General features: G+C 45.4%; 1 long non-coding RNA gene across 1 annotated transcript; it reads left to right on the top strand.

Moving 5' to 3' along the window:
- The first annotated feature begins 8,944 nt into the window (after positions 1 to 8,944).
- On the top strand, positions 8,945 to 10,351 carry LOC111090793. Its single transcript, XR_005372889.1, has 2 exons — positions 8,945 to 9,022; positions 9,115 to 10,351. It is a non-coding gene; the product is annotated as an uncharacterized LOC111090793 (long non-coding RNA).
- The last annotated feature ends 502 nt before the right edge of the window (positions 10,352 to 10,853 follow it).

Genomic DNA, 10,853 nt, shown 5'->3' with positions numbered 1-10,853 from the left:
TTGATATAGGTCCTCATCTAATCATCACATCAAACACAGAGAATACAAACTAGGTGCTATTTGCAAGTTTGTTCTTGAAGGTCTGAAAATGTCAAGGTTCTGGTTCAGTTTGCCTCAAACATAGCTAAATAGCTAAATGCAAAAAAAAAAAAAAAAAAAAAAAAGCTACATTTCAAGTGTGTAACACTTTGCACCGGCTCTCTAAGACAGGAGCATGTTTTCATCACCTCGCTTTTGAAGGGCGTTACATACATACCCACATACATTACACACATGCATGCAATCCTCGTGCCACACGTGGCTCACCCTGAAATCAAGCGGAACTTTACAGTGTTGCACAGGCTGAAATAGATAAGGCCCATAGGAGAAAAAGTCCCTTAATTAATGGCTCATAAATGCATATCCTACTCATCGAAGGTAATTTGGGGTAATTCTAATCGTATGTGGCTGACTTCCTCTAATGCAGGCTTTCTCAACCATGTCTCTGTTGACGGTTAGGGCCCAACAATTCATATTCATTGTAGGGTGGTTAACAGCATCTACAGCCCGTACCCCTGGCTGCCAGGAGCACCACCCCTGTCATGACACCCAAAAAGGTCTCCAGACATTGGTAATGGTCTCCTTGGGGGAGGGAGATAAAGTCACCCTGCTTGAGAACCACTGCGTTTTGCGGACTTGTAGAAACAATGTTTAACAATGGTCCTGGTAAAAGAGACAACATGGGCCACCGCGCAGCTCAGTGGTTAAGCGTCCGACTTCAGCTCAGGTCATGATCCTGGAGACCCGGGATCGAGTCCCGCGTCGGGCTCCCTGCGTGGAGCCTGCTTCTCCCTCTGCCTCTCTGTGTCTCTCAAGAATAAATAAAATCTTAAAAAAGGAGAGAGAGAGTCAACACGCTGTACTCAGCGTCTCACGAGTGTGGCTACCACGAACACACCCTGTTCCCACTCCCAGCAAAGAAATTGCGACCACCATCCATGGCAGACCCGCTTCAGAAGAGCAATTGCACCTAAAAGAAAGAAAAGTACATTTTTAATAGCTCGTAATTAGGATATTACAAAGCTGCATGGAGACGCTCGCTTGGTGGCCCTCGAGCAGAGCTTGCGTGGACTGCACGCTGTCGTGCACATAAGTAACTTCACTTAATCTTCTCCAAAACCTCACAAAGAAAATAGTGTCAGTCCTTGCTCCTCAATGGCACACAGGCTTGGAGATGGTAGGGATTTGTCCCTGGCCACCCGGCTAGTGAGGGACAAGCGGCTCGCTGGCTGCTGCTGGGGCCTGGTCTCCCACCCAAGCTTCTGGAGCTGGATTTTAACGCGGGATCCCCACTTTCCCTGGTCTGGGGGCCTCCCCACAGGGAGGTGGGGGTTCCTGAGGGCCCCTTCCTAGCACTGCCAACTGCCCCGGCCGCTCAGGCCTGCTCACCCCCGGGAATTTCTCCCCTTATTGGCATTTGGTCCCTCTTTTCCTCCAGCTTGGACCCCTTAACAACAGAGGAAAGCAGGAGCTTTCCTAGGAAGGCAAGGGGTGGCATCTCACCGCAGCCATCCCCTGGGTGCCCCGGGTGTCCTGAGCCTCAGAGCATCGGGGCAGGGGAGTCCCAGCAATAGGGCCTTGGGAAAAGGGCCCAGGGCCCAGGGCCCCCACCCGGGACGGAGGAGGCCGGGCTCCGTTGGCTCCAAGGCCTTGAGTTCAGCGACTCTGCAGCCGCTCATCAGGCTCTGCTGTCGTGCTAATTAGAGCGAGCAGCCCCGTGCAATCTGTCCGACTAATGACGTTATGTGAGATGGACAGAGAAATCAGGTCATGGAACGGGCTTATTAGCGATCATTAGCATATGTGCCTGCAGCTGGGTACCTGCTTTAGCTGCACGCAGACCAGTTTGGCATCTCTCCCCAGTATCTGAGCATCCGGGGCTCCTCTCAGCATCCCATGAGCACTGACTTTGCACAGCCGCTGAGAGTCCTGTTCAACCTGGGTGTCCCTTGCACATCTTTCTTTTCAGCCTACAGATGCTCCTGAGGGAGTAGAAGCCTTGGCTGCTCAGAGGGGTCCCTCAACCCCCAACACGGGCTTGTCAGAAATGCAGGCTGTCCATCCCATCCCAGAAGCACCGCATTATAACCTGCATTTTAACAGCACTTGCTGTCCATTGATGCAAACGTCAGGAGGTGAGCACACTGTGGTTAGGGTGGCGCTGTCCCTCTGTGCGAGCTCGGTGGACTTAGTACAGTTTAGCTCCCAACAGAAGCTCTTGTTACAGGTGAACTGTGATCCTCAACACTTCATGTGATAAAGTCCTAATGCCCGGTAAGTAAGAAAGTGAATGTACTTTGAAATTGGGTTGTGCCAAGTACAGTTAGTCAAGATGAGGTCAACCTGGGGGAGGTTGGGCCCCTAATCCCATAGGACGGCTGTCTTTATAAAAAGGGAAATTTGGAGACCGTCCCAAGGACAAGGACAGACAGTTGGCCACGTGAAGAGGGAGGAGGGGTTGGGTGGTGCTGCTGCAAGCCAAGAAACACCAAAGATCCTCCCCACAACACACAAGTTGCTCAGGAGGGCCTTCTCGACGTCACCAAAAAAGAATCTCTCGACACGTCGTTCAGCTGCGTGCAGGTTCTTGGGTCTCTCCTGACTCCTCCGGGAATCACTTTCAGACACTGAGGCTTCTCCTTCTCTCTGCTCTTCACCTTGCCCCACGCCACTCTTCCCACTCCCCGAGGGGTGTCCCGGGACACAAAGTGGGATAAAGTGGTCCTGTTGTGCCTGACGCGTGTCCCCTCCAATTCACATGACGAAGTCCTAACCCTCAGTGCTCAAGAACGTGAACTTACCCAAAGGCAGGTTCCTACAGATGTAGTTGATTAAGATGAGGTCGTGTTGGGAGAGGGAACCCCTCACCGGATGCGACGAGTGTCCTTATACGAAGGGGGCACACAGGGGTGAGAACATAGGACTTACGTTGCCACCAGCCAAGAAAGTGCTAGAAGCAAGGAGACAGGTCTGGGGTAGATGTGTCCCTCGCAGCCTCAGAAGGAGCCAACCCTGTGGACACCTCGACCTTGGACTTCCAGCCTCCAGGACAGTGAATGCACGTCTCTGGGGCCAGCCACCCAGGCTGCGCGGCTTTGCGGTGCGGCCCAGCAAGCTAGTGAGTCACCCTGATTGGTATCGACACCCTGAGATAAGCAAAACGTACAGTTTGTCCTAGCAGTGCTCTATCAACATCAGACTGGAAATAAAGAAAACCCCCCCAATTTAAAGAAAATTTAAAAAAATCTTTCCTTGGACTTTCTGCTCGGAGTTCTCTGTGGCCAAACGGTCCCCGTCTTTGCCGTCTCCCCTCAGGCTGGTCACTGTCCCGGACGCTGCACTTGCTTTTCTACGTTATCCTAATGCCCGTATCGCAGGATGGAGTCATGCATGGGAGGAAACCTCAATATCCAGGAAATGCGGAGACGTAAGGTTAGGGCCAGAACCAGATTGCGTTAAAACAGAAAGCTCTGTATGTTTTAAACGAATTTTACGTGTGCAGCACAGGTGCGTTCCTTGCCGATTGCTCTTCCGCGGTGACACAGACCCTAATTTATTATTTATGTGGTTTGAAAGGTGACAGCTGTGTATCACTTAAAAAAAATAAGATTCACATTCTAGTATTGTGTTTGGGACCTTAAATTTTAAAAAAGAATAATAATCATCCTTTTTTTTAAAAAAAGTAATCATCCTTTAATTAAATTTACAAACCTATTTTTGTACCCATTTAAGACATAAGTAATTGAAGATCAATAAAGGTAAGTGAATCGTCTAGCATCCCAGAGCAGGTGCTTGAAACTTGGGTTTAATGTCTTCCCTCCCTGCTTTGTGTGAGCAAGAACTGCTCGCTTTTGTGGACTCCTGGCACCATTCCTCGCTCACGGAAGACTCAGTAACACAGTGGTCGAGTTCATGGAAATCAGTGGTGAACGTTCCGAGAATTAAGTGCCTCCCCCCATCCCTTCCAACCCCTACGAATGAATGACAACGTCTCATGCAAAGAATACGCGGAGTGGGACCCAGCACCGTGCACCTGCCACGTGGACCGCAGGCAGATGTGACAGTTCTGGGCCACCAGTGGCGGTAGCAGCCTCAAGGGCTTTGCACTGGGCAGTTTCAGCAAGCTATTCCCTTGGGAAAAAGAATTTTAGACTTTTTCTATTTAGAAACCCAACCTTAGCTTTTCCCAGACACCGTGGGAACCCAGACCCCCTAAATACCCTGGCCTTTGAGCTCCAAGGCTGCACTTGGACGGCTGCATTGTCTGTCTGCAACGTCACATGACCTCAGCATGTGTCCCATCTTCAAAATGTGCTGGGAAGATGGACTTAGGTCCATGCTTATGGCATAAATTACCACTAGGTAGCACTCGGCCTCCTGTGAGCATCCTCTGCTGCATCGTTTGCCATTAAGGAAAACCACCTTCTCTTTCCCTAGCAGCCTACAGAGGGCGCTGCCCTGAAGAGTCCTGAGGGAGCTGGGTGTCTGGTGTCCAACGGTGCAGCCTCACCCTAGGGTCCGATTTGCAGGCACAGTGTGCAGCTGGTGCCTTAGGAAACCAGTGGGTTTCGGTCCCACTGGCTCGGTCCCTGGGGCCAAACTTCAATGCAAACAAAACTGTAGGCGCAGTCTGGAAAAATCGCAGGGAGAAGTGTCCCATTCTGACAGGGCCCCACATGCTTAGGTGTCCAGGAGCCACTTCGCCCTGGAAGTGGATCAGCATTGACTTCTCACAGTGTCACTCAACAAGTTTGTAAACATCCCCGTCTCCAAAAGAGTAGTTCAGTGTGTGTGCTTTGAATTTCCCAGTGTGTGCTTTGTACTTACATTTTATGAAACTTGTTTCCCTAGCACAGGAACATAAACTGTTGAGGCATAAAGATGCTTCTTAAGTAAAATGGCAAAAAAAAAAAAAAAAAAAATAGCATGCATCACGATCGCCTTGAATGTTTGTGGTCTTTCATCACGGCGTGTTCAGAAAGCATTTTTTCTTCATAGAATGTATCTAAGCTTGTCAGAAGAGGGACTCTAGTAATACTGGGTGTTATTGGGTTTTCCACGTAGACAATAACCTCAGCAGGGCCCGAATTTATATCCTTTGGCTCAGCCCTATCTGATGTGCACGGAGTCCTTATGTAAAAGAACAGTGTCCCATAAAATCAGATGTTTTCCTGAAAAGATCTGTTGGAACGGGAGGCCTATCTCCGCATCAGTAAAAACATGTTCTCCAAGCCTTGTTTAGGGGCCCCCATCGTCATAGAAGGATCTGCTGGGCCCCCAGTTCTGGGCCCTCCCCTGAGCACCACACCCTTGGGGCTCCTCAGAAAGCATCCCCTGCAGGTACACACACTGGTTCCTCATCCTGCATCCACTTACACGGCCCAGCCCCTTAGTATAACAAAATGGGATTTCTGTCATCTTTACTGATGATTTTCTAGTTCTTTAGCAGGAATAAAGCCCTCCCTTGCCCCTGACTAGTTGTCACAGTGCCAACTTTTTCTTCCTGTTCCTCTTTGTAATCTTTAGGATATTACATGCTTCTGAGAGTTGTTTGTACTTGTTTGAAGTCCTCTACCTTTCTTTATTAACCCAATAGTCAAGCTGTTATAAAATTAATATACATTATTTAAAAAGATGCATTCTCGTTGGCTAAGCTTGCCAAGTTGCAGGAGTCCATAAACCCTCACAATGAACCCAGCATATAGAGGCTTTCTGCTGTACTAAAGCGATGGGAGCACTTCCCTGGAGCTGCTCATGCAGCAGGAGCACTTCCCTGGGAGCTGTAATGCAGTGGGAGCACCTATGCAGGAGCTACTAATGCAGTGGGAGTATTTCTGCAGCAGCTATTCATGCAGTGGAAGCACTTCCCTGGGAGCTGTAATGCAGTGGGAGCACCTCCGCAGGAGTTATTCATGCAGTGGGAGCACTTCCCTGGGAGTTACTCATGCAACGAGAGTAGTTTCATGGAGCCCCAACTTGGCTCAATCTCAAAGCCGTTACATACCTGGTGCAGGTTCTTAACCTTCATTTACTCTAATTCTCAGTTGACCAAGTTTTGGAATCCGTGAAACTATACATGAAATTCATAGAAATATTTTTATATATCATACAGATATAAAATATATATTTCACTACACAAATGTAAAGCTACATATGATACATACACCTCAGGATATTTATGTGTGTGTGGCTCTATCTAAGCATGCCAGGTAAATCCCTCCCCCAGATCTGGGATATTATCATGCCATGATTTAATAGGAAAGGCTGCAAATGAGTGGAAATCTATACAGCACCTAAGTCAAATGTTACTCCCAGTCAGGTTTCTAGATTTAACTTTAAAATAATATTGATGTGAAGTGCTCTGCTACCTTTGAAACTCGGTGATCGTCACAAAATAGCTTCCAAATGAGATGAGCCTAAAGCTTTCAATTTTATAAGTGCTAGGTTCCTGTGAAGGAAAACATTTACAAATAAAATGTGCATGCTCTGACCTAAATTTCAAACCAAGGCACATAATTAAGATATAAACTTACATTTCTACAAATTGTTTGCAAGTCTACAGATTGATACAAATTATTAATATTTTGAAATTAATAGCTTGGAAGATAGAAACATCTGTCAAGGTGTAACAACTGTGTTCTGAGTAAATGCTTTTCCTGGAGACAATAATTCATAAATGTCAGATGCACTTTTGGGGCCTTTCTTCGTCTGGACCACGATGACTGTCTCTGGGTATGTGACATTTCCAATCATCCCTCTCTGGCCTCTTAAGAAAATGATGAAGGAGATACAAATGCAATCAGAAATTTGATATTTAATAATGATATTTCGTTTAATTGTCTGCTTGTAAAATGTTTATATACAAAGTCTCTAAAACTGTAAATATGGGAAAAACTTTCAGTGAGATGGCATAAAACATCTGTAAATGTAACACTCAAGAACAACCCCAAGGGTTCAATCCTTGAAGGCACGGCCCAACCTGAATAAAGTGCTCCTCTCACTCTCCAGGCAACCGTTCCTAAATGTCTATCGCTCCATCAGGTAAATGTCATAAATTGCTCCGTAGACCTGAGCACTGATGTTGGAATAAAGCAATGACACACCTACTTCAGTTTCAGTGCCTCGGGGCTTCTGACCTCCTGATTAGGAGCAAGCCTCTCCCGGGGCGGGGAGGGGAGGGGTTGCAAATCTTGCTTCCAATCCTTTCTCTGCCATTTACTCCACATAGAAACTTGGACACACACACACACACAAAAAGAAACTTGGACACAGTTTCCTCTCAGTGAAGTAATACCTGGTCACCAGGTTGTTGCAAGCTGCAATGAGATATTACAGGTAAAATGCCTGGAAAGTTTTTAACAATCCTGATGCATCATAGTTATGAGTAGAATTGCCTGTGTCTCATGGATCCCCCATCTGTGGATATGACAAGTCACAGGATGGTGCTCTGTATTGACGTAGGCTTGGCTTCTTCCCCATGCAGCGCTTCTGCCCTTCTACAAAGGCTGCACACCTCCACAGAGAGTAGCTACTCAGCTCTTCTTCCCAAAGGCTCAGCCACTGTGATCACCCAACCACTCCAGACTGGAAACTTTCTACTCTTCCCAGTGTCTACTTCCCTGAGACCCAGAGACCTATGGCCTGAGAATAAAAGTTTAATGTTGATATATTATTTAGTGCAAAACAAAAGCTTCCCCCAAGTGGCTGATCAGAACAAGGGAGCAGCCCACCTGGAGGGTCCCATTATCCCAGGAAATGTGGACTGGGCCCTCAGAAGCCCTTTGAAGGCCACAGGCATTCTGACTCTAGCCACCTCACCTAACACAGCAAATGTATTGTGTCCCACAATAATTATAACTGATATGGTGTTACGTGAGTTGAGTTACAGCCAACTGGTCAAGCCACTGCTATATTTTACAGGCAGGTAAGCATCCGTTCTTTCTGATTGTGGAATCTCTTTCCATATATTTGAGCCATTTTCCAAAGTATTTTACATTTTTTAAGCCTTTCAGAAGACCACATGTCTACTGTGCCTTTGACTAGAGCTAAACAAAGGTCTGTCTGCAATGCAATCAGGAATTGGTGCCACGATGTAAATCTACGTAGTGTTTCCTGCATCGGGAAAGTTTTACTAGTTTAAAAAAAAATCAGCTGAATTAAGCATTGGTTTAGTGAAGTAACTGATTTATAGTCTGGCACAAGTTCCTTATTGCATTGCACACTGGTGACAAACAGATCCTGGCAGGCAGCTTCCCTTACTAAATCATGTCTGAAATACTCCTTGATTACCCCCAAGGCTGGTGCAATTACAGCCTATTTTATTCTTCATCCTGCATAAATATAAGTACAGGCACACTAAATATTTCCCAATCAATATTTCCCAAAATCGTGTGGACCTAAGAAGCATTTGGGGAGGTTGTTGCACATACGGAGTCCAGGGACTCATCCCCTTTAAATCAGTAGGGTTTACATAGGGCTCGGGTATTTGCATTTTTAACAATCACAACCAAGTAATTCTAATATTGGTGATTTATGAGAAACACTACACTTGAAGCTTTGCTATCAGAAGTGTCTCCGCTGCTTCACATGTAGAGATGTCTTCCCAGTCACAGGCAAAGACCCAAGGGGAATACTGAAGAGTAACAAAGACGTAGACACACCTGATACCATGAGAAGTATCTGATATCAGCAACCACATCTCTTCCTCTCATAGAATAATAATTCAATGGGAAAAAGCAACCACATTTTGTGGGACCTTTCTGCCAATTTTCAGGCAAGTTTAATCCACGTAGTCATCACCCAATATGACGAACCATCCTGAGTTCCCTCTCTCTATGTGCTCACTTCTCATTAGAACTTTTTTCTTCTTCCCCATTATTTCATCACCTTACATAATTTCCCTTGTGCTGCTCTGTTCTATGGATGGCCATCCCAGTAGGATGTTAAGTGATTTTAGAAGTATCTTTAAAGTATCAGCCATGTTGTAAGTATTATGTTGTATCCTAAAAATCTGGGCTGGTGATCAAATTCAAAATGTCTCCACCTCTGAACTCATCATGTGCCATCCCCTTTTAGGCTCTGGACACTCCAGCCACGCAGGAGTTTTGGAATTCCTTCAATCTACCTTTCTGTTGCAGAGCTGTTTCATGCCTCTGGTTGACTCTTCCTCACAAACTAGACCTTCCTAATCCCTATTCACCCTTCAGGTTTAAAGTGACCGTATCCTACTCTCAGGTTAGACACCCTTTTCTATCATTCCCAGAAGACACTGAATTTCCCATTGATCCTACTTATTAGGATACAAACTACTAGTTGGTTGTCAGTCACACAACCAGCTCTTAGAAAACAATGTAGTATGTCTATCTTTCTGACTGAATGCTTAGCCCTTAGTCCAGTGGCCATTACACAGCTGGAAATCAATCAATGTTGAGAGAAGGTAAAGATAAATGAACACATGGTTCAAGCTTCACAACATCTGGCTGTGACTTTGAAATTGGCACTTGGTTTCCCACCATCCTTTGGAGATCTTCACTCTTCAGAAGTAATATCCCTGAGGCCTACAAAGCATCTTGGGTGAGATACATCCCTCTGAAATGTCTCCTGAGCCATGCAGAAGCCCAATTGCTACAGCATCATGGACAGAAACCATCTTGGAGGCTACAGGACTCAGGTGACAAGAACAGGCTCAAGATCAATGGTCCTGAGCAATGTTTGAAAGCACCCAGAAGAACACCGATGAAAGCCTTTTTTTTTTTTTTTTTCATTTTTCTATCACATGTAGGGAACAACTGTTTTTGATAGTCTAGCAGGTTTTTAAGAACCCTGTGAACCTCACACTAATCCTCTGTTACAAATATCTGCAGGGAAGTATCTTCAATTTTAATTCAAAACCCTAGTAAATCAATGGAGGGATTGGAGAGACACTCAAATCAGGTGGAGACCTAGGGACAACAGAGCCTCCAGCAAGGAGACCCTAGCAATGGGAAAGACAAGAGTTCTCTGGCCTTGGAAAGTCTCATCCCCTAGCCCCCAGCATTCCCATGCTCTCATCTATAAACAATGTGTGCATGTTGAGTTAGGACAGGGATGGGGGCTATGAATTCTAAAAGATGTTTGAGATTCTTTCTTAAACTCATATTCAACAATCTGCTACTCTTTCTATGAATGGGATCAAACTGAATCGTGGCGAGTGAGTTGTCTGAGCAAATGCACTTTGTTTCTGTTGTTTTCTCTTGTACACCAGAAAAAAAAAATGTAATGGTTTAAAATGCAGCAAGCTAAACAATTAAGGGCTCTCAAAAAAAAAAAAAAATCCCTGATTGTGCAAGTACAGATATCTTGAATTAGAGCATCTTCACAATAAGACTTTTGGTGAAGACATGCCATCTCGGATTGCCATAGCTCTCCAGGCAACCCTCTTTACTCAACTTTGAGCATGCTTTCCTGGAAGAGATATGAAGCCAGTAGAAGAGACTTTAAAAGTACCACTACTACCAGAGAAAGGTATTAAAAAGGCATATCACTATACTGTATAGCACAATTTACATTTGAAAATGAAAATATTTGAATACTTTCTTAGCATGATTAAGAAGAGGCAAGCAATAAAGTGCAGTGTATAATAACCCGTCTTATTTCATTAAAAAAAAAGCTATTTCTTATAAAGATTTTCTGACAAAATTAATGAATGCCCAGGCCACTGCATTAAGAAATAATGATATTCTCACCATGATACTTTCTGACTAGGATAAGACTTTCCATGTGGCTTCGCCTATGGGGAGATGATTCATTGGCTGGAAGATGTAGGCAGTTATATT

The sequence above is a fragment of the Canis lupus genome, chromosome 18 (assembly GCF_011100685.1).
Source record: "Canis lupus familiaris isolate Mischka breed German Shepherd chromosome 18, alternate assembly UU_Cfam_GSD_1.0, whole genome shotgun sequence".
NCBI lineage: Eukaryota > Metazoa > Chordata > Mammalia > Carnivora > Canidae > Canis > Canis lupus.
Note: the sequence above shows the minus strand (reverse complement) of the source record. Positions and strands in the feature narration are given on the sequence as shown.